Below are 22,597 nucleotides of genomic sequence, written 5' to 3' on the forward strand. Positions count from 1 at the left end.
GATGTGTCTCCAAAGCAACCCTGGTTACCATGCAAACTGAGTGAAATCAGTTTGTTTTTCACTTTTGACCAGAGCCATTTCAATATACTTTCAGTATGAGGGCTTCAGATGTAGAAGTGACTCTGAATGTTTTCAAGATTGTTTCTGCAAAATCAGTGGAAAATGCTCCCACTGTGATGCTGTGCACTGCAGGTAAATGAAATGACCAGGGAATGATGAGGATAAAAGATGCTGTAAAACACCTCTAAAATACAAAATATGATACAGCCTAGATTCTTAATGCCCGTTTGTCTAGTAGCATCTTTTGTTCTGTGCTTGATGCTTATTTCTTTCAGTGTTCAGGTGGGTTGCTCTGTCAGTAAGTGCTTCACACCATCCAGGCTGCCAAGTGGAGAGCTGTGTGACCCAGTCACTAGGATATCTTGAGGATGAAGTAGGATTTGTTTTTTTTACTTAAATCTTCCTGGTAAGACTTAGGTTTAATCTTGTGTGTATAGTTTGTTGCAGGAGAAAATGTGTTTTTGAAATCACTTAGTCAAAATGTGCCTATGTCTGCTGCTCAAGTTTGTATTCAGACAAATAAAGGGGAAGTGGGAACACTAGTCTCTCTTCTTTCCCTGTTTCACCTGTTATTTTTAAAGAATGGTGATCATCACTTCATTGTCTGTGGAATATTTGTTTTCCAACAGATGATTTATGAACCTTTCCAAAGCAAGTCCCACTGGCAGTCCAAATGAAGGAATGCTTCTCTTTTGTTTCTCCAACAGGCTTATGAATTTGGTAGGAACCAAAGTATTTAATTCTAAAAAAACACAAGGGTATACTCCAGTCATCAGCAAAAGTAAATACTTATGGTGTCAACAGAATAAAGGACTTGTGAATTAGGACTAAGATGTTTAATTTGTACCCATCATGACACTTTTTTCAGTGCATGAAACTAACAATTGCAGCAATTTGGTAGCGGCTTACTGCATTCTCTGTCAGTTATTGATTTTCTGAGCTAAGCTTCAATTTGTTGTGTTGATTTTGAAAGATCCAAATTTAAATGGATTGATTGGTGAAATCCTATGGACTGTCAATCAGATATCTCCACATGATTTTTGAGTTTTGTCATTCTTGAATTTATGAGTGGGATTCATTATATTGTTTGAAGGTCTGAGTTTTGGGGCCTTGGCATTTGGAAGTATGCAAGTGTATAAATAGACTATTGCAAAGTATGGGATTAAGTTGCTTAGTGGAATACATGTAGTACTTAATACTGTTGAGATGAAACTTGATGTGTGCTAAGAGAGCATCAGGATGGTGCAGGTTAACTTGTAGCTCTTAATAAAAATGATCTCCTTGAATAATTTTGTTGGTTGCTCTTGAAGTCTGGACCAGATGGACTTTGGTATGAGTATGGCAGTACAGCATTTAGTTCAGCTTTGCAACATTCTGTCCAACACATCTGTCATGGAACTTCAGTAGTAATTCTTTCCCACATTAGGAAAAAGACCTCAATTTGTAAGAAATGGCCAAGTTAAAAATGTTTTTAAAGAACAGCAGTACAATAGTCTGTTCCATGCTCTTGGGAATAGCTGAGGTAATGGAAATCTTAATTTTGATTTAAACAGGGGAAATACTGTTCTGGTGAGCTACTTCAGGTGTATCTGAATAGACACTGGTGCATTTTGGAAGTTATTTTGAGTGTTAAATGTGAATGGACTCGCTTTCCTTTCTGGAGGAGGGATATTGAGTGTTCTGCACAGTGCTGTCTTCTATTTTAAAAGCCCATTTTTTTTCTTGCTTTCACTTCTATTAGTAGAAAATTCACAAGATTCAAACATTAAAATTCAGGCCAGTGAATGCAGATCTTTTTTGAATGTTATATCCATTACTAATTATAAATGTTGGCAACAATATCTTGATTTCTTCTACAGTTACTTTCCTGCAATTTGGCTTAACAGTATCTGAAAAGTGCAGTCAGTTCTGGATTTTTAGGTATAAATCAAATTTTTTCTCTGCAATGTTTTAGAATGTCTAAGACAATTTACAAGTTACCTTCTACTTAGCTGAATTGCATTCCAGTACACAGCCCCTGCACTCCACCCCTTCCCACCTTGTCTTTTTCCAGGAAAACAGCCACTGCAGAAAAAGCAGCACAACAACCTTTGTATTAACATTGCCACCACAGACTTCCCAGGTGACCATTCAGCTGAATGGAGGTCGATAACTAAACTGGCAACAACCTCAGCGGTTGGATAAAAAACAGCATCAGCTTTTCTGATCATACCCTTCTCTAATGTAATTAAATTCTGAGTCACAGACCTGGAATGCGGCATGCTTCCAACTGATGCTGCATTTCCTGAAGGTCAGATGGAGAACAGTATATTTCATCAAGTGCAATCTATAGAGTTGCAGGTTTCCTGATTAAGGTTGCATTTGAAGAGCTTCCCAAGGCCTAACTTAGTTGGGAAATTGCCTACTTAAGACAATAAAACATAATAACACATGACATGCTGCTTAGTGTTATCACATATAGGAGTGTGCATGTGGAATTGAAAGACAAACTGATTGTCCCGTTGCTGTTTTGTTAAGTAGGTATAATAAGTTTTCCAGATTGTCCTATTGCTCTTCTAAACTAGTGAGTTTGATTGAAAATATGCTTGACTGTTCTCCACGTTATTATAACTATGGATTTCTTAGTAGATTTCTACAATACTAAAAATTTTAGTATTTAGCTAGTGTTTTGCCTTTAGCCAGTGTATATCCACAAAAAGCATTTCTTACAATTATAGAGTGCTCTTGAAGTGTTAAGAGGATAATCTCATCAGAAAACTGTAGACAGAAAGAAAACACTGAAAAGAATTGGGTATAGAGATGCATATGTCCTTTCAAAAGTAATACCTCCTATTTATTTCCATGGAAGCTACAACAGTTACAGAAAGCACAATAACACTGATAGAGCAAATTATCAGCTACAAAACACCACTTTTCAACACAGTCACCACCATTAGCTCTGCATTTTTGCCAGCAATAAAGAGAGGCCTGCATGCTACACTCATTAAAAAAATATATAAAATTTGCACCGTTGGAGGTGGCCTGCTGTTTCTCAAATGTTATCACAGCATTGTAGCTGGGAAAGTGTTGCCTACACAATCCTTTCTTCACTGGCTAATACAAATGGAAGTCAGAAGGCACCAAATCTGGACTGTATCTTGGCTGTGGTAGGGCAGTGCAGCCACGATTGGCAGTGTGCTCTATGGTCTTCAGAGTGGTATGGAGCTTGGTGTTTTCATGTTGCAAGAGAAAGGCTGTCATCTTTTCTGGCCTGACTTTTGGAAGTTTGAGCTTTCAGCTTAGTCAGTGTTGTGATGTAGTGGTCAGAATTGATGGTTTGTCCAAGTTCCAAAAAATCCAAAGGATCACCCCTTTCCTATCCCAAATGACAGTATATATCACTTTACCCAGGGTGGACTGCATTTGAACTTTTTCTTAAATGGGGATTTCACACCACTATTCATGGAGTGCTGTTTGGACACCAGCTCATAGTGGTGACATCACATCTTGTCACCAGTAAGGGTGCAATCCAGGAAACTGCCACCTTCTCACTGTCAATAGGTCCTGACAAACTTGTGTATGATGCTCTTTCTGTTCCTGTGTGAGGATCTGTGGGAACCAGCTGGTGCAAATTTTGCAGTATTCCAGTGTTGTTACCATTGTTTCCAATGCAGTGAAGCCAATATTCATCTTTGTTCGCAGTTCCCTGGTTGTAATCCAGCGATTCATGTGAATGAACAGATTGAGATGCTCATTGTTTTGTGGTGTGACAGCTGTACATAGCTGTCCAGAACACGGTTTGTCGATGAATGTCAACGGGTACCCTCTTTTCTGCACAGATAAATTCAATTACACCTTTGCTTCACGTGCACTTCCATATCAGATACCAGATTCTCAGACTGCCCCTCTGTTGCCATCTGTCACATGGCAACAAAATGTAATGGGATATTGACAGAAAGCTCCATCCCCTACTGCCATATCACCATCTGCCTCTGATGTCATGGGTCAACACAATAAAATAGGAGGCATTACTTTTGGAGCAGCCCTTGTATACGCCTTGTATTTTTACAGAGAAAAAATGCCTGTGAAGGAATAGACAAAATAGTCTTCAGTACTAGGATCAACATTAGCATATTCTGAAAATTAGTAGATATTTCAGAAGCCTGACCTTAAATCTACTTAGAACTAAGCTGACAGATTTTTTATCTGGGAGACAGTAAATGCTCTGAAACCCTGTCAAGAGTGTCAATTGGCTACTCAGAAATACCCGTGGGCTCATGGGTTTGTTCTGTCTGGGAGGTTCAAGTGAAGGTAAACCTCCGATTAAGGTAAGTGTGAATAATGGCTCCCTTTTTTGTAATTTAAATACATTATAACTTTCAAGCAGATTAATCTTTTCAAAGCAGCATGAGAAAACTAAAGTTCCTGAAGTCCTACTTATTTGCTCCTCTTACACCTCTGCTCCTTCTCTTTGAAAGCATGAAAAGGACTAGGAAATGCTTTTGGGAATTCACAGTAGGACTGTGTGAGACATCTAGGACACATTTTAGATATATTTTTTCTAATATATCCCAAGAGTAATCACCTAAAAAGTCCACATAGGGCTAAAAATTAAGCTGATTATTTTCCAGTGGAGGACTAAGTTTCCTCTGGTTCAAACACTGAAATGTTTATTGTCTTAGTGTATTTTAAAAGTGAGATAGTTATTGTAAGAGCCAATACGAGAAATTTTAGAAGTTTCATTCAACTTCATACTCCATTTTGTTTGTCAAAAGAAGAATACCTAGACTTGGGGATGATGAAGTATTTTCTAGTAATAAGCAGTGAAACTGCCACTCATTTTATTTTGGGAAACATGATGGGTGGAAGGTATATGCTAACTGATATATGGGTCTTTCTGGAATGTAAAGAATGTAAAGGATGTTCTCCATCATCTTAAGGAAATGAACAGTTAGCTTAATGTTTTTTGAAATGCTTAGCTTGACACCAACATTATATTGAAGTGATACAGACATAGAAAAGTGATTGAAGTACAAGGCACTCAACTGTATAACTGCATCTGTTTTGGAGTTAATTTGCGAAGCAATTAGAAAAAAACAAAGTATACCCTTTGTAAAACTTGCCAGGAAGACCTGATGTGGCAAGAAAGCTGGGAATGTTGTGATCTCTTCTTGTTTCTACTGCCATTCAGTGACCACCATTAGAAGCTTTCTTCCCATGAAAGCTTCCCATTGAAGTGCAAGTGGTAAAACACAGAAAATCTAAGGCTAGGGGTGTCAAAGGCACATAGACAAGTGCAGATATTTTCAATAGTATTACTGAACTTATTTTAGGTTTTCAGGCCTTGTTGAACTTTAATGATAGCTAGCAGTCATTTAATATTTGTGAAAGTTGTCTTTGATTTCTGAAGAAATGCGCTGTTTTTTAAATGTTTTTTAAATTTTTAAAATGTTTTTTAGGTTTTTAAAAATGTGTGTCATAACTCAGCATCATGTAATAATAACTTAAATATGCAGATCTTGGGTATTCTTGTAAAGTTAGATGGGCTGAGAGAAGGTTCATGAACAAGCTTAGCTAATTTATCTTATACTTGACTATCTCTGAGTAACAGATCAGACTTCTGTCACATGCAGGATTTGATTTATAGGCGAGAGAAAATAGAAACAAAAATTAATGTCTGAGTAAGTTGGAGTTATTAAGAGCTATTTAGAAACCTAATGGTGACTGCTTTGTGTAATTTTTCAAATCTAAGTCCCATATAAATGATCTGGTTTCCTCTAACAATTGCCTCTTGTTTACTCAGGTGGATTTTTTGAAAGGCAGTTAGACCTACATCCTCATACAGTTTACCTGTTTTTCAAATTTCACCTCAGCTTCCATGAAACTTGGGCCTCTACGGATTTGCTGAGTAATGAAAATACATTTTTTTCATGTATATCTCCAGTACAAACCTTTGAAAATCTCTGCTAGAATTCCAGTGTACTTAAAGTCAAAGTAGTAGATTTATTCATTATATATACATATATATATATACACACTTTTTCCAATTAATATCTCTAAGGAAGAGCTCACCACATTACTCGTCCAGCATAGGCTAACCAGCATGGTAGAAGTCTGCTGAATATTTTAATTGATGTCCACTAACAGTAGTAGCTGTAGTGCTCTGATCGGACACCCTGAGATGCCCTTACAAAGAATCTTTTTTCCATTAATTCAATGGATGCTGCTTCATGGGTAATGAAAAATTAAGCAAGTTTTGACCAAACCTGGGGAACCTATCTCAGCAGTTGGCAATGGAAAGCCAATTAAAATACTTTCCATGTACTTGTTTTTAAATATTCATACTATTGAACCATTCCCACTTAACGCATAAATGGCAACATAATACTTAAACGTAACAGTTGGCGGAAGCCATTTTAAGTATCAGATTAGTGGAGACAGATTTTAACTTGCAGTGCCAGTTGAACTGTATTAAAATCTAGTATTCCACAGCTTGGTTTAGAATTATTTACAGATGTATAGATTTTTTTTTTCTTCAGCCATAGTGAATTGTCACTATTCCTTTCTAGAAATGGTTGTGTCAGATGCCCTTCCTACATATAACTTCTGAAATCAAACTCATAAGAAAATACAAATTAAAATATTACTGTAATTCTTCATTATTCATTGATTACAGAATCAATTTTGTGTTGCAACTCTTACTGTTTGGGGTTATTATAGCTGTTTACTTGTTTTTATGGACTGTGATGAGCTTCTGTAGACCCTAAGATAAATCCTAACTGATGTCTTTGAATGATTTCCTCATGTTGGCATTGCTGCTGTCTCCTGGAGCGTTACCAGGATTCTTGCAACTTTCATTTGTTTGTTTATCCTTCTCAAAGTATCAGCTCCTGGAATTGTCATATTTTGTAAAAATTTCAGCTTTTTTTTCTTTCATTATGAAATTCCCTGTTGCATGAGGGACAAGTCTGCAAGTAAGGTCCAATCACGCCCTTGAAAACTCTACAGCCATGTTGCACTTCCTCAGCATAAGTGGAAATATTTTTTCCAGTATGGGGCAGTAGGAGGATTATGCGTGTTAAGATGAGGAAATTGCTGTTCCAAACTTCTGGTGGAAAACCATTTGAAAATGGTCAGTTTTCACTCTAAATAGTTCAAGTAGCATGCAGAACTGGAAAAACTTTTAGTGACAAATGGAGAATCTGCATGCACATGTCTGAATTATAGCCTCCCTAATTGATAATGACATCAGGAGAGTTTAACACACATTACTGTCATCTGAATGCATGTGTGTTAAACAGATGATGAGCACAACAGTAACTTGGCATGCTCAAACATTATTTGGGAGGAATGAGGAATGTGAGGAAAGATTGAATCAGCAGTATCAGTGTATGTAAAAAAAAAAAAAAAAAAAAAAAAAAAAAAAGATATCCTCAAAGCCCTCAGCTAACCTCAGTAAAATTGGGAGTAACCATAGAGAAAATGATCCATCCCTGAACGGGTAGGAGTGATGCTATCAGAGATAGGGACTGGTTGGAATGGGGTCACCCTATGTAGAAAGTCTACTCTCTTGGCACTTGTCATTTGAATTGTACAAAAAAGAAAGGCTGAAGAGTCATGGCTGCTGTCTACTGCCGGGAAGAGAGCTTTTTTGCCTCAGTTTCCTTCTTGTCAAACCAATGGATGAGAGAAAAGAGACTAACACTTCTGAAAAGAGACTGAGAGCAACTCTCGGACAGTAGAATAAAAAACTATGAGAACAATCTTGATTTACCTGTCAAGAGAAAGATAGGAAAGGTGAAAAAAAAAATCTATGGCCTCATTCCTTTCCATCTTTCTGCAAGACTAACTAGACATCTTCTGGGAAAGTGCTGACTCATGTACACTCACTGAAAATACTAACATCCTTCACTGCTATCACTTCTCTCTTTTCCTGTTTGCAACTTCTGATATTCCAGAATAAACTTTCTAGAACTTAAACTGTTCATTTTGCTGCCTTCGGGGCTGGATTTCTGTCATTCTCAGTTAAAAGCTAGTGCTGACGCATTTTTGCAGAGGTCAACAGCATTACTACTATTCAGATCACTTATTTTTCCAAGTGTTATGAGTGCAAGTCTCTGAAGATGACAGTATAATGTAGGGAAAACTGAAATGAGATGTAATGAAAAGTAATGAAAAAGTCAGATGTATACAAGATGATCCTGTGATGTGAGGTCAGACAAAACAAAACACTTAATAAGAGGCTGTAGAACTGGAATTAGCCAATGTTGCTGAATGGGCCACATGTGTCACAAAAGCAATATACTCAGTGGGAGAGGGGAAATGGGGAATGTCAATGCAGTATAGAGCTAACCCTGGAGGCTGTTTAAAAGCTAACATTGCACCTTCTGAAAAAAAAATGCATCCCATATTCAGTTGCTGTGTATAAAAGACAAGATGAAACTTCTTGGTGGGAGTAGCAAAGCAAACAATCAAGATCTTAATGTTATAAATGCTCAGAAAGTCACTTTTCCCTGAAGGATGCAAGCAGAGGTGTACACAGTGCTCCATGACCTTTTTTGCCCCAAATGAAAATGTTAGAATTTAGCAAAAAACTTAAAATCCCACAACCAAATAACAAAAGACAACCCAGAAAAAAAACAAAAAACAAAAAACAACCACTTATTCAGTGCCAGGACCAAACTATTTATTATCATCAAAATATCAGTTAATGTCTGGGACTAGAACTAGAACGTGGCGTTTACAGGGAAGAGATTATAGAAACCCTTATCATATTGCCTTTGTTATACACCTCCCTCCAGGAAACTGGATCGTGTGGATTATTGTGTTTATCATTTGAACTGAGAAGACACTGTGATGTCTTTCTGTCTTGGACTGTGACCTTTTGGTGCTAGGGGTTTTAAAAAAGAAATTAAGAAGAAATTTCCTGTCCTAGATGATTTTTAATCTTAAAACAGATAGCAGATGGAGACAGGCAGATGGCAGAGAAAAAGATTGTAGATCTGATCTGGAATGTTTTCTCATCAAAACTGTGGTGATTGATAACCTCTCCTTTAAAATATTTGAATTTGACAATTTTTGATGAAAAGTAAAGGGCAGAATTTCCAGTCAAGGTAAGGGAAAGAGAATAATAATGAGGTTGTCAGTCATGTGGGATGTAGCAGATCAAAGTTTCAGGGATTTGTCTGAATTGGATGTGACTTAAATCAGACTTTCATACTTCCTATGTGAATACTACTCCCTAACTTCATTTGCAAGAAAATCCTACTTGTTTTAAGTGCATGCACTCTTGCCTATTTAGATGCACGTACTCATGGACATAGGCATGCATTAGTAGAAAAAAACCTCAAGTTTCCTTGAGGAAACTGCTTCCATTTTATGTAAGGCTGAAGATATTTCACATGGGGAATAGAGATACAAACAGAGAAAGTATAGAAGTAAAGGAAATGAATGGCAAATATTTAAGGTATTTTAATCTCTAACTTTGCTTCAGCACTGGTCTCAAACTGGTGTTAAATGGTTGCAGCTCATTCAGGTCCAATGGAGGTGTTTCAGTTGTTCAGGCATATGGTCTTGAGGTGCACACTAAAATTTGCCATAAACATTGTACCAAAAGTTAAGTTTATAGTGAATCCTCATAGAGGAATGAAACGTGAACTGTGTAATGGACTTTCCTATGGGTTGCTATCTGTTATCAAAAGGGCAGAACACTTTCTTCTGAGTTCTCTTCCTTTAGTTCTTGATCTTTAAAGAACATGACATTTCCTTTTCTGTGAAGGGGTCTTCAGCAGTGCCTCCTGAGGGCCCTCCTCCGTTTACAGCATTACAGTGGAAATACATCAGGAAGCTTAAACTCAGATGGTGAGGATGGCTTAGAAGTGGGAAAAAATTTCTGTGCCTTAGAAGGAATTATCTTTCAGTTTAAAATTGTTTAAGAAGCTGTTTCTGTAGCCTTTAGAGGGTGAAAACTCTGAAGCAGTGTCAGTCAGTAAAAATTGTAAACTTAGTATGCAATAATGTCTCAAGTAAAAATAATTAGAATGCATCGTATATTTTTAGGTTTTATTCCATACACTTCTAAGCATAGGAAAAACAAACAGAGATCTTCTTGTCTCATTACCAACAACTATCCAAAATTAAAGCTATTTTAAGCTAAATTTTAAGAAGGGAATTTAATTTATATAAGAACACACTTCTTATTCAGCGCTAAGTTGGCTTTATCAGAGCTAATTAAGGGTGCTAGTTGAAAGTCTGATTTGCATAGGTTAGAGTTGAATAGTAAATATATGTTGAGATACAGAATATAATAGCGATCTTACTCCAGTTCTGGTGTCTCTCTCATTGGTGTATGTATATCTAATAAATACATATATTAGCTTGTCTTCTGCTTTAACATACACGTAGCGTTTTGTTTAATTTTAATACAGGAAGCTGCTGTGAAATAGTTTCATTCCTACTCATCAATATTGTGATGTTTTTTCTATGAAATTTCTTTCTTATACACCATATTCAATATTCAGTTGACTTGAAAATATTACTTGAATTTACCCTGTGACCAATGGGTCCTTTCAGGATGAAAATAGTCTAAGGCAAGCTAGTGGAAGATTAGTCCTAGCTTTGAATGACATTGTGTTTTGAACAAGAATGTTGTCTTTGTTGTCTTGCATTCCAGATCTACTTTTGTAGAGTAGAATAGAAATAGAAACAAGATTTAATCTTTTCATTTATTGTATTTTAATTAAATGAGGATTAATTAAGTACAGATATTTTCACATAGTCTACTCACACCTCTCAGTGGAAAAATCAAAACTATAAATAGCACATGCAGGAGCTGTATGCCTCTGTGATTTTGCATTTTTGATTCAGTAAAGCAAACAGAATTGTAAAGCATTGGCTAAATTGTGAAACTTCTTCACGAACTTCTTTTACACAAAGGCTGGGCTGATTTCTATACCTTTTGGCTGAGCCTTTTTTTTTTTTATTTTTTTCCTAATATCATCCTTGAAGTTTAATGACCTTCCACTGTCTTTGGTCAGGTTGGAAATTAGGAAAAATTAATTCTCAGCATGGTGAGGCATTGGAACAGACTATCCAAGAAGTAGAGTCACCATCCCTGGAGGTTTTCAAGAAAAGGGTGGATGTCACACTGAGTGACATGGTCTAGAGAGGTCACTCAGTGACACACTAGGCATGTGTTGATGGTTAGACTAGGTGATCTTATTGGTCTTTCCAGCCTTAATGATTCTGTGACGTGCATATACTCAGTCATATACACAATGGCACATTTTGTGTGATAGCAATTTATGGCTTGAACATAAGAAAATTCCCTGAACTGTCACAGAAGCAATCCCTTTTCTATCACAGTTAAAAAGAAAAATAATAAAAATGCATTTCTATTAAAGCTGAAGACTTAGCTAGTATATTTGGAATAAAGACAGAATTGCAAAAGTTTTCCTTTGACTTTAAGATGGATTAATATGCTGTGTGAGCATACTGGATGATAATAAAATAGAAGAATTAAAATCACTTCAACACAGTGTAGATAACCCTTTGAAAATAAATAAAAATTCAGTCTTAAATATCAGAATAATTGGAATGTTTGAGTAACTTTTGCTAAGAAAAGCTACTTTTTAAAATGCTCATTATCAGGGTACAACAAGAGCAAGCATTGCATTGCTAGAGATAACAGTGTACAGAGAGAGTAGAAATTGAAAAGATGGAGAAAGTCTATGGAAGGTTAAGGGGTGGCACAGTGATCATCCATCTATCATTTCTGCCACAATAAATCTTCATATTTTGAGGGAATAGTGTGATTTTAGTACCATGAGAACAAAATTGCTCTGCTGTGCTATTTTCAGTGTCTTAGTAACGCTAGGGAAGTCTCACCAATGATGGAGAGATCATGTATGGTGTTTATTGTCACAGGAAGCATGAGTTTTAGTTCAGCAATGGCATGCTGTTAACCACCATCTCTTCTGGCAAATAGTGATGATCTAGAAAGTCTTGTATTTAATACAAAATGAAATAAAATAAAATGAAGGATGCAGGATCGTCTCTTCAGGCAGTATGTTTCTATTAGTTGTCAAATCAGGAAAGTCGTCTTTGTCATTTTTTCAAATAGCAACAGAAGCTCACAACCAAGAAACATGCAGGCATTTCAGCTGATGTAACCACGAAGATGGCAGTTCACACTGAGAAACAGTATGGGAACTTGCTGTGGAGGTGACAGACTCTGAATGTGTAATGCAGAAAATATGTTACAGTAGTAGTACAGATGTGGGTAAATTGCATTTGTGTTCCTCTGAAGAATTACAGAAATCTTATTGAAATTTAGTGTCATTCAGATAAAGAAAATACTTCTACTTGGTAACTAGTACATTAAAAGTTACAAATACCATCACTAGTAATTTTAATTAGTAATGAAAAAAGCAAGTAGATCTGAGAACTTGCATTTCCTTTTTTAAATTCTGGGAATTGCTCCGTGCTTAATAAAGGGCCAGGATAATCTTGTCTTTATGGCTAGACTGGAACGTCATCAAGTCCTGATTCTGCCACATGCTTCCTTTCTGCCATTAATCAGGTTGCTTTTATCTGTATTTTTTATTTTAAATTGGATTTTAAATTGGGCATACCAGGTCTTATACTAATTTTATAGTGAAAATTTATGGATTAAAGAAATTTTATTTTCACCACGTAGTGAACTATAGGGAAGACTATGACTTGTGAATATTGATTAATTTAAAAAGAAAAAAAAAAGATTGTAATGATGAAAAAGAAATTGTAAGAGCTCAGCAAACAGCAGAAAGAGAAGCCTTGTCAGAAAACTGATAAAAAAGATCACAGCAGGGAAAGCAAGAAAAGCCAAGATTATTGAACTTTTAAGGGGAAAAGAAAGAGACTTAATTTTATGTTATTTTAATATCAAAGATATTTCTGAATTTCTGATTGCACTTTAATCTCGGGGAAAAAAAAAAAAGGATAAGCAAATGCAGTGATTTAAAAAGTAAAAAATAGAAAAGTCAGAGCAGAAATAAGGAAACATTTTCTAAGGCCACAAGAAAATAATAATTACAGATAGATTAGAATTTCTATCAATTCTAATCTTTTAATGAAGGCTAAACAATTTTCTGAAAGATATTTTATAACTCATTTTGTAAGCTGAAATGACAGGTTTGATGCAAAAATTATTGCCCTGCCTCATGAAGAAGGTCAGTCCCAGTCATTCATTCTGGCCTTACAATCCATAAATCTATGAATTAATGTTTGTGACTCATGATGATACTATAATGATGGAGGACAGAGAAGCATGTAAGTTATGCTAACTTGCTACAGGTCTTGGAAATAGAAAGGAGGAGAGACCATTTCCAGAGAGCTGTCTGTGGACGGATCATTGCAATATTGTTCACAAGTTAATTCTTTGAAGTGATTATGTTCTGTAAGGACAACTTCTTGTGCATGACTGTCAATCCATCTGCTTTATTCTGTGGGTTAATTCATGAGAGAAAATTGGATTTGCTGGCACAGGGGTTATGCCTTAAATGAGTGGTGCAAAGGTAGGTCGCAAAACTGATAACTAAGCTTTTTTTCCCCTTCAGATTATGTAATTACGAAGAATGAACCACATTGGTTTGGCTCCTCACAGTCTGATTTGTTCACTGAATAACTTCAAAGGAAAGGGAGAATTTTCACTACTAGATGTCCTAGATGGCAGAGTGGGAGAATGACATTTTCTTGGTGTCCAAGGCAACTACCTGCATATTCTGGTACTGCAGGTACCAGAGTATTCTGGTAGTGCAAAGATTGGAGTCAGCTCTGGGTGAGCATTGAAATTCTCTGGTTCTCACTGTTGATATTTGATTTGATATTAATCAAAAGAACAAAAGTCTCTGCTGACAAATAGCTTTTGTTGTGGGGGCATTAGGAAGTAGGAGAAAGAGATACTATTTTATTCCAGGAGTAGTAAACAATGGATTTGTTGTACTCCAAGTTGCTTTAGCCTTGGCATCATTGCATGTAATTGGACAAATACCTTCTCTGGAAGTACTAACTGAATTGTAGTCTTTTTCTTTCATGAAGCTTTCTTTCTTAATCTATTGAACGCTTGGCTTTAGGAAATGAATATTTCACATAGGATGAAAATGATTTGTCAAATTAATGAGAAAAAGCAAATGATTTTAAATGTTTGATTGAAAATAATATTTAATTTCTCTTTTTTTTTCAAATAAGTGATGAAGCAAAAAATGAAAATATATTTGCAGTTCCATGTATTTTGGAAGATGGTAACAAAGGAAATATTTGGATAGTTACTCTTAATGTTTAATAATGTGAATAGATCTTGTGTCCTTCCATATTGCCATTGTCTATACTGGGTTTATTTGCATGCTTAAGTATCTCACTAAACAGAACTGGCTGGTGTTGACTTTAATATTTTATTATGCTGAGATAAACACCAATTTCAGTGAAAATGGTGTATTGATGTAATGAATCATAGTTGATAGCACAGTTCAAGGCAGAGTTGGAAATTTATTCAGGAAAGTGGCTTTTCATCTCTTCCCTATAAGAAGCAAAATCTAACATACAAATAGGGGAAACGAGAAAATCAATGCATTTTTCTTAGTTTTTCCCTATTTCGAGCCCTTTCACAATGAAGGTCACATGCACCTTCATTCATCCCTAATCTTCTGACATTTTTCAAGGCATACCTTGTGTTCAGTGTTCATGCCTGGAGCATTGTATGTCCTTAGCACATCCTTCAGGACAATATACAACTCTCTTATCTTTCTCAATTCAGAGGCATGCACTGCTGTTTGAGAGGAGTCTGAAAGCTTAGTTAAAACAACGGGTCATAGAAGGTCAAATATCTTTCTTGTTGGTTTCTCTTGACCTGGATTGAAGATTTTCTTTTCTTATTTCCCATGCATGTTTTGCATGCTGGAAATTATTTATTGTTAGTGGAAGTTGAAAAATACAAAGCATAATACAAATATACAAGCTAAAATGTGCTTTGCAAAAATTTTAGCTAACTAATAGTTATCTGTAGAGCAGTACTAGTAACTGACTATATTGTCTGCAGTCTAAAAAAAAAATCAGGGAAAATACAACAGTTTACTCCATTCTGAATACTTAACAGTAAGAATTGAAGTACATTTTTAAACTAAACAATTTCTTGTAAAGCAGTTAATGAACAATTCTTGAATATGTGAGAAATATGTTGCAACAACGAAGTTATATTTTCTTGAACATATTTTATATATCAATTATTTTACATAAGTAAAAGGTTTTAGTCTGTTTCAATTTGTGTTTGGTTGGGTGGGTGAACTTTGTGTGGGTGGAAGGAAGATTTGCATGTATTTGTTGTGGTAGAAATGAAGTTATCAAATGATAACAAAAGTCACTAAAATTACTTTAAACGAGGTGTACCAAACAATAAGAATTGAGGAATGTTCTACATTTGGAAAACAGGTTTTCTCAGCGACTTGAGTACTGTGTTCAGTTTTGGGCCCCTCACTACGAGAAAGGCATCAAGGCCCTGGAGAGTATTCAGATAAGGGCAGAGAAGCTGATGAGGTGTCTGGAGCACAATTCTTATGAGGAATAGCTGAGGAAACTGGGATTATTCAGTCTGGAGAAGAAGAGGCTCAGGAGAGACCTTATAGGTCTCTACAACTACCTGAAAGGAAGTTGTGGTGAGGTTGGGGTGAGCCTCTTCTCCCACGTAACTTGCAATAGGACTTGTGGGAATGGCCTCGTGTTGGGCCAGGGGAGATTCAGGTTGGACTTTAGGAAGAACTCTGAAAGACAGGTCAGACACTGGAACAAGCTGCCCAGGGAGTTGTTGGAGTCACTGTCTCTGGAGGTGTTCATGAATCACTTAAATGTTGCATTGAGGGACATAGTTTAATGGGGAAATATTGGTGGCAGGTAGATGGTTCTACTAGAGGATCTTGGGGGTCTTTTCCAACCTTGGTGATTCTGTGATTCTTATATCTTCTTTTATTTATGTTTTCTAATACACACACATTATTAGTGTCCATCTGTGCTACAGAATTTGTTACATTAAGCAGTCTATAATAGACATAAAATCTAGGCATGATATTTGCATTACTCATTTAAGTCACTTTGAGTTAATTATTAGGGTATTTTGAAGTATTCTACTCTCCTACTCTTGCTCTTTTTTTTTTCTTTTTTCTTTTCTTTAAATTCTGTCTCCTAGAAGTCTAGAAAGTGAAAATAAACAAGGAAAACCCAACAGCATTTTAATGAGGCCTTTGTTTTTCTTCATAGCATCACCATTTCCATAACTTGTACATGGTCATCCCTTAGAGAAGCCTGCATGCAGACTGCATGCATTCTAAGTGTCAAGCCTTGGCTTGATACAAAAGTAAAGAGTTTTCATTTACAGAGGCACACGATTTTTTTCCTTTAGAAATGCCATACTGAAATAAAAAGTATTCCTTAGGGAATTAGAAAATAATGAATGATTGGCATTTGGTGTACAATTCCTTATTCTTGTGAGGTTTTGCCACGCCATTCACTCAGAAATTCAGAATATTGAATGACATCCACATTTACCAGATGGTCTGTCAAGGCACACTATGTGTCAACACCTTTGCAGAGTATCACTTGAAGTCTAATTTCTCTTATTTACAGGCATTTGATTTGGTGGTTCTGAATAAGGTATTGTACACATTTTTTCCTACAAAAAAACTGTTCAAGTTATGAAACCCAAGGCTTGGTATTTTCACCCACAAAGTCTATCTGTGGGGGAGGAAAGGGATTATGGGAAATATATGGGCATACATATGTACTGAGTAAAGTGGCAGAGTATGCTTAATCCTATGAGGTTCTCTGTACACTGTAGTGTGGATCCTGTGGCAACCAGTGACTAATAGGAGCTACTCCAAAGTCCAGCTGGTGGCCAGTTACAAGTTTGTTCTTCAGGCATTGATGCTAATAATAAACTACTGTTGTGTAAGTATTTATTAAGGACCTGTGCAATGGATTAAAATCCTCAGCAGGTTGATGGATGACACCAAACTGGGTAAATCAATTGATGTTACATAGCAGAAGAGGGATACAATTCACAAAGATGTGACAGGGTGAAGAGTGGTCTGAAAAGCACTCGTGTGTACCGGGTTTCTAGCACTTTTTTGTATCAGTGAGCACTGACAGGTGGGTATTTGAAATACATAAAGGACAATTCACCTTTTATTGTACGTGTAATTTCTAGCATGTTGTGCTTCTGAGAAGGACAACAATCAAGTACAAATACATTATTCCAAATATGAAATCTCTGCTCAGTACAATGTGATAGATCTCAAATGAACCAGTTCCAGCCCTCTACTGTTATGCTGCCTGTAAGTTTTATTTGCTGTCTAAGCAATACTTTATTTGTTGCAATGCATCCCTTCTGCTTGTTGCCCTTCTCACCACAACCTACAGAGCAGACTGACTTCTCCATTCAGTGTTTGTGTGTTTCTTTTTTTGTTCCCCCTCAGCTCTGTTTCTCAGCCTCTGATCATTTCTTTTTCCTGCTTCTGGATTCTCTCAAACTGGTTCACATATCTCAAAGTGTGTTGCCCACAGGTGGACTTAACATTAACAGGAGCTGTGAGTGCTGAGCATAGAGGTTTCTTTCTGTGTCCTGCAGGTTGTATTTTTGCTTATAATCCCAGTATGGTGTTTCCCTTTGTGCAGTATCTAAGTGGTGATTCATGTTCAACTTGTAATCCACTGAAACTCCCAAATCTCTTTTTATGGAACTGCTATCCAATTACTTCATTGTGTGATGATTTATCTAGATTTCTGAGTAACAGAGTAGTAGAGTGGTGAACACAGCTGCCTGGAACAGGTTTCATTCTTGGCCACTGACCATCTACATATATGTTTATAGAAGACTGTACCAGCTGCTTGTTAGAGCAAATAGCCATAAACCAGGAAAGTTCTGAGATCAAATCCTAATTAAACTGCTGACTTGCTGCATGACATTGAGTGGGTCACTCTTTATGTAGCCATGTGCCCCAAATCAAAACCTCTTGGCTGAACTTCTCTTTGAAGACAGATTAAACAAATCTGCAGAGCAGAACCTATGTACATCACTGGTGGTAATGTTTTGTTTGTGCTGAACTTCTTACCTGACCTCTAACACTTAATGCAAAATACATCTGTGCCTTTTCTTAGTCTTTACATTCCTATTTGTCTGTATGGGTTTGTAGCTGCATTATGATTAACATGGATACATCTGCAGAGATGAATAGCTAAAGCAGATTTTGCAGATCTGATTACATATTTTATCATGCATAAATGTGGATTTTTTGTGATGCTTGTGTAAGATGATACAGTTTGTGAGAAAGTGCTCGGTGTACAAGCTTCAGCATATATGTTTCCTAAGTTTACTAATGGACACTACACTAATAAACACTTAAGTTGTGAACCTAAGTTGTGCTTGGCTTAGACTGTATGGAAAAGGGTAATGAGGTGAGGGATAGTGGGGAAGAAAATGAGGATGAACGACCAAGGTATTAAATGACAGTGAAACCTGAGCTGTAATAGGAAAACAAGGGGGAGGATACATAGTTAGAAATGTGAGAAAAATCAAAGTACATATCTTTGCATATAGTGTGCCAGGCATCTTGTCTGGAATGTGCTTTAAATGCTAACCATTCATTCAAACAAATCTGTAGTATGCCAGTTTGCAAAAGCAGCAGTTGATGCATTTGGCAGCTGAACAGATAGCAAATCTCTATGAAGTTTGCAGGATTCCCAGTCACAAGGGAGTACCAAACACAGGCACATCTGCTTCCCTTTAGCCTCATCCAAGTAAAGCCCTACAGTGTTACCCAGCTGATGACAGTATGGTAGCACTGAACTCAACACGCCTGAAGGAGACATTTATTTGCTGTCATGTGGTTGGAGAGCTCACAGAGGTGCCCCAAATGGTAGCCAGCATTTTATTGAAAGTCAGTTTTAGAAGTGAGATCATTTCCCAAAGCCAGATCTTTTAAACTGTGGCAATATCTAATTGGAATTGTCAGCTTGTGGATGCTTAGGAGCTACACATTACCTCTGCAGAACATCGTACTTTTTTTGTCCACTGATATCTTAAACTCCTTTACTTGATTAAAGTCACAATGATGATCTGATCTTTTGTACTGTTTCCCTACAGTTAGAAGTTCTGTGTGTGGGAGAGAGGTGCCCCAGCATGAAGATGCTCAACTACATTTCTGTACACAAGCATTACTGAAAGATGAAGTGGCTCTTTGAGCAGTAAGGCATATATAATACTATGTTACTTTCTATACTGGTTGTGTAACATTCATAGGGCTAGAAAATTAGTAATTGCCTCTTGTTCAAAAAGTGGCTGCTTTTGCTAGATTTTCCTGGCTGTTTTTTGAAGTAATAACTCCTAAAGTATGAGCAGAAGACAGCAGGTAGTAGTAACTATTCCTCATCCAATTCAATAATCTAAACCTGAATTTTCCATGCAAAACCACTTGTGGTCAAAAAGTCACTGACATTGAATTTAATACTGAATTAAATTTACGGTATTAAAATCTGAGACACTTCTGCTACTCCTGGAAAATTCTATCCTTCGAAAACATTACAGTAAATCTGAAGAATATCTAGAGGTATAACTTAGAGCTATCATCCTTTTCAGGATAGTTTTCACTATGTAAGTTCCTTTAGCAAGGCAGGATTAAGGCCTTATGAAGCCTGTTTGAAAACCCTAACTTCTAAAAATAAATGTATTATGAATAAAGATAAGAACAAGTGATTATGTATCTCTTAAGAACAGGTATCAACCAAAATATTTTAATGGCACCTTACAAGTATAGAGGTACCATGCAAATAATGCTGTGATTCTGGGTAGATAAGAGTTCGTATGCATTTGTATGAAACTGCTGAAACCTCGAAGACAACTCATGTGCAAATAGAGACTTTTGGAGCAAAATAAGAACAAGACAATTCTAATCAGTAAAGCTGACTCTTCCAGAAAGTTGCTGATGAACACTCTTGTAGAATGCACTCTTTTCACTTAGTTTGCTTGCTTCCATTGTCCAGCCATATACATAGTTTACTAATTACATAAAATCCATCAGAATAAAAGCATAGTTTGCAGAGCCAGTTTGCACAGATGAGGACATCTAAACTGGTTGAAGACTAATGAAATGTTAAGAAAGTTGGAGTTTGCCATTTTACTCTTCCCAGATCTCATCTTCTGTATACACCTAACAATAAGTTTTAGAACCTCATATTTATTCCAAACCCAGCAATAAGTGTAGGCCTGGCCTTTGGGTCCCACCTTCTATTTTATTTAGCAAAAAGTTTTAGCTTTTCAAACATCTCAGAGTCTGTTTTTTTTGTCCTAGATGTACAAGACTTGTAGGTAAAAAAACACATTGAATTTGCAGACAAATTCTTTTTTGGTATAAAGAAAGAAAAATGCTTTCCAGCTTATGTACACAGTAGGAACTATGTTATTCAAGGCAATTGCTTTCCCCTTCTTTAAAAAAACTGGCAATGAGGTTGATGTAAACAGTGTGTAGAGAGAAATGAATCTTAAATTGAGGCAGGTTTTGTAAAATGCCTATTTAAGCCAGTGTGCATAGCAGTCACTCATCTTGCTTAGGATTTGACCCCTTATATGAACTGTAAAAGTACAAAATGTACAATGTATGCACAAAAAAAGAGAAAACAGCAGGCCTCATACAAGGTGGAAAATGAACTGCGGTCTGCTAATAGGGATGAAGAGAAGAATATGCTTTCATTCTGGCTTATCTGTCTGAAATAGCTGTGCACCCAATATTTTCACTGATTCATCTGAATAATATTAAATTCTGAACTCCAGTAAATGCTCATTGTTTTCCCAAATAGCCACATATCGTTCTGTTTCATCCAGCCCAAATGATCACAGATGTATTTTACTTCAGATTTTCAAAACTGTTTATGTTAGCAGCAGCCAGTAATGCTGAGTTAAATGTGTCAAGTTGCTTTCAGGACCACTTCACTCAAAACACAAAGGCAAATGTTTGAGTCTTTTTACAGCTTGAAAATTTTCCCCCAAATGCACAGCTGTTTTAAGTGTAATGAATTCTATGTAGATTTAGTGGCTCTGAGGGGAGTATCCTTCTTTCCCTATGCTCGAAAGACTTGAAAGCTGACAACCAAACTTTCTACTTTTTATGGAGGTATTTTATGTACGTCTGATGAAAGTATGCACCATTAAAATAAACAGGGCATTGCCCTTTATAATAGAGTCAGGTCTGTTTGAAAATTCTGTTAAAACTGTGTATATGTAACAGTGTAAATACAAAAGATCAGATCTGCTGCTCAATAAAGCCACCATTATATGTTAGAGAATATATTTTACCCTCACTGTTTCAAGCGTGTAATGGAAATAGACATCATATTACTTCTGCGAGGGATTATGTACATTTAATAGCCCCTACCCTAACCTCCTTTCTTTTCAATGTAAAAAAAATAAGTATTTTTGATAGTATCTACTATCACAGCTGTATGCATTATTACTGCGTCTTCAGGATTCTGTTCCTAAGAAAGAATATTTTGTATAAAATATCTTTTTGACTCCTTATAATCTTTCTCTGTCCTCCTGTTCTGATGGGCGCTGAGCATTTCTCACGAGATGTTGAGTACTTTCAGATCAAAGTGAACGGAAGGATTCAATTATTTTGGATTCTGACGCGTTTCAGACTGAGTCTACAGTGACTTGGTATTTCCCGAATGGCGTTTTCGAGTGTGTTTGCCTTTTTAAGATAAATAATATCCATCTTATACATCTTAAATTTATATTTGCACAACAGACTGGAACCACTTCAGGAAGAACCATTATACTTTGGTGGTCTATAATATGGATTTTTAAGAGATTTATAAATACGTATTTAGCTATCAGACTAGAACAGTTCCATCAGAGGCAATCAACACATAATGCACATTTGTAGAACTCTTATTTGAATACATTATTTACCAGAGGGAGACAGGAAATTGCTTCTTCATATAAATAAATTCTAGTCTCTCAGGAAGATATTGTACATTCTGAGAAATGTACAAATATATCTTCTCCTTTAAAAGAAATGGTGAAGAATTGCTCATTTCTTCCTGAATTCTACCTCAATTCTTTCTTCTTCAATTAAACCTCATCATGATGATCTCCTCTGTTTAAATATAAATGTAGCATCAATGTTATGTTTCCTTTCAAAGAGAATAAGCTAATATGAAATACAGAAGAAAAAAGTTTTTAAAATGCCCACAAATGACCAATTTTCAGCTACCTGTAAGTCTGTTTCTCTTAGATGAATTTTTCTAGCCAAATATAAAAGTAAAATCTTCTATCACATCTATATACTTCAGCGTTTTGTGATTGACACTGCAAAATGTTTTTCACATTTCTATATGACTGCTGGTGTACTTAAGACTGTCTCCTAACAAATGACTGAGTAACAAACAAACTGATTTTCCTAGATGAACATTTCTGTCTCTTTTTTGTCCTTTCTGATGCACAATCCCTATCAAACTGAACAGCATTTTAATACCTTTTCCC

Source organism: Lagopus muta, chromosome 12, assembly GCF_023343835.1.
Source record: "Lagopus muta isolate bLagMut1 chromosome 12, bLagMut1 primary, whole genome shotgun sequence".
In the NCBI taxonomy this organism is placed as follows: Eukaryota; Metazoa; Chordata; class Aves; order Galliformes; family Phasianidae; genus Lagopus; species Lagopus muta.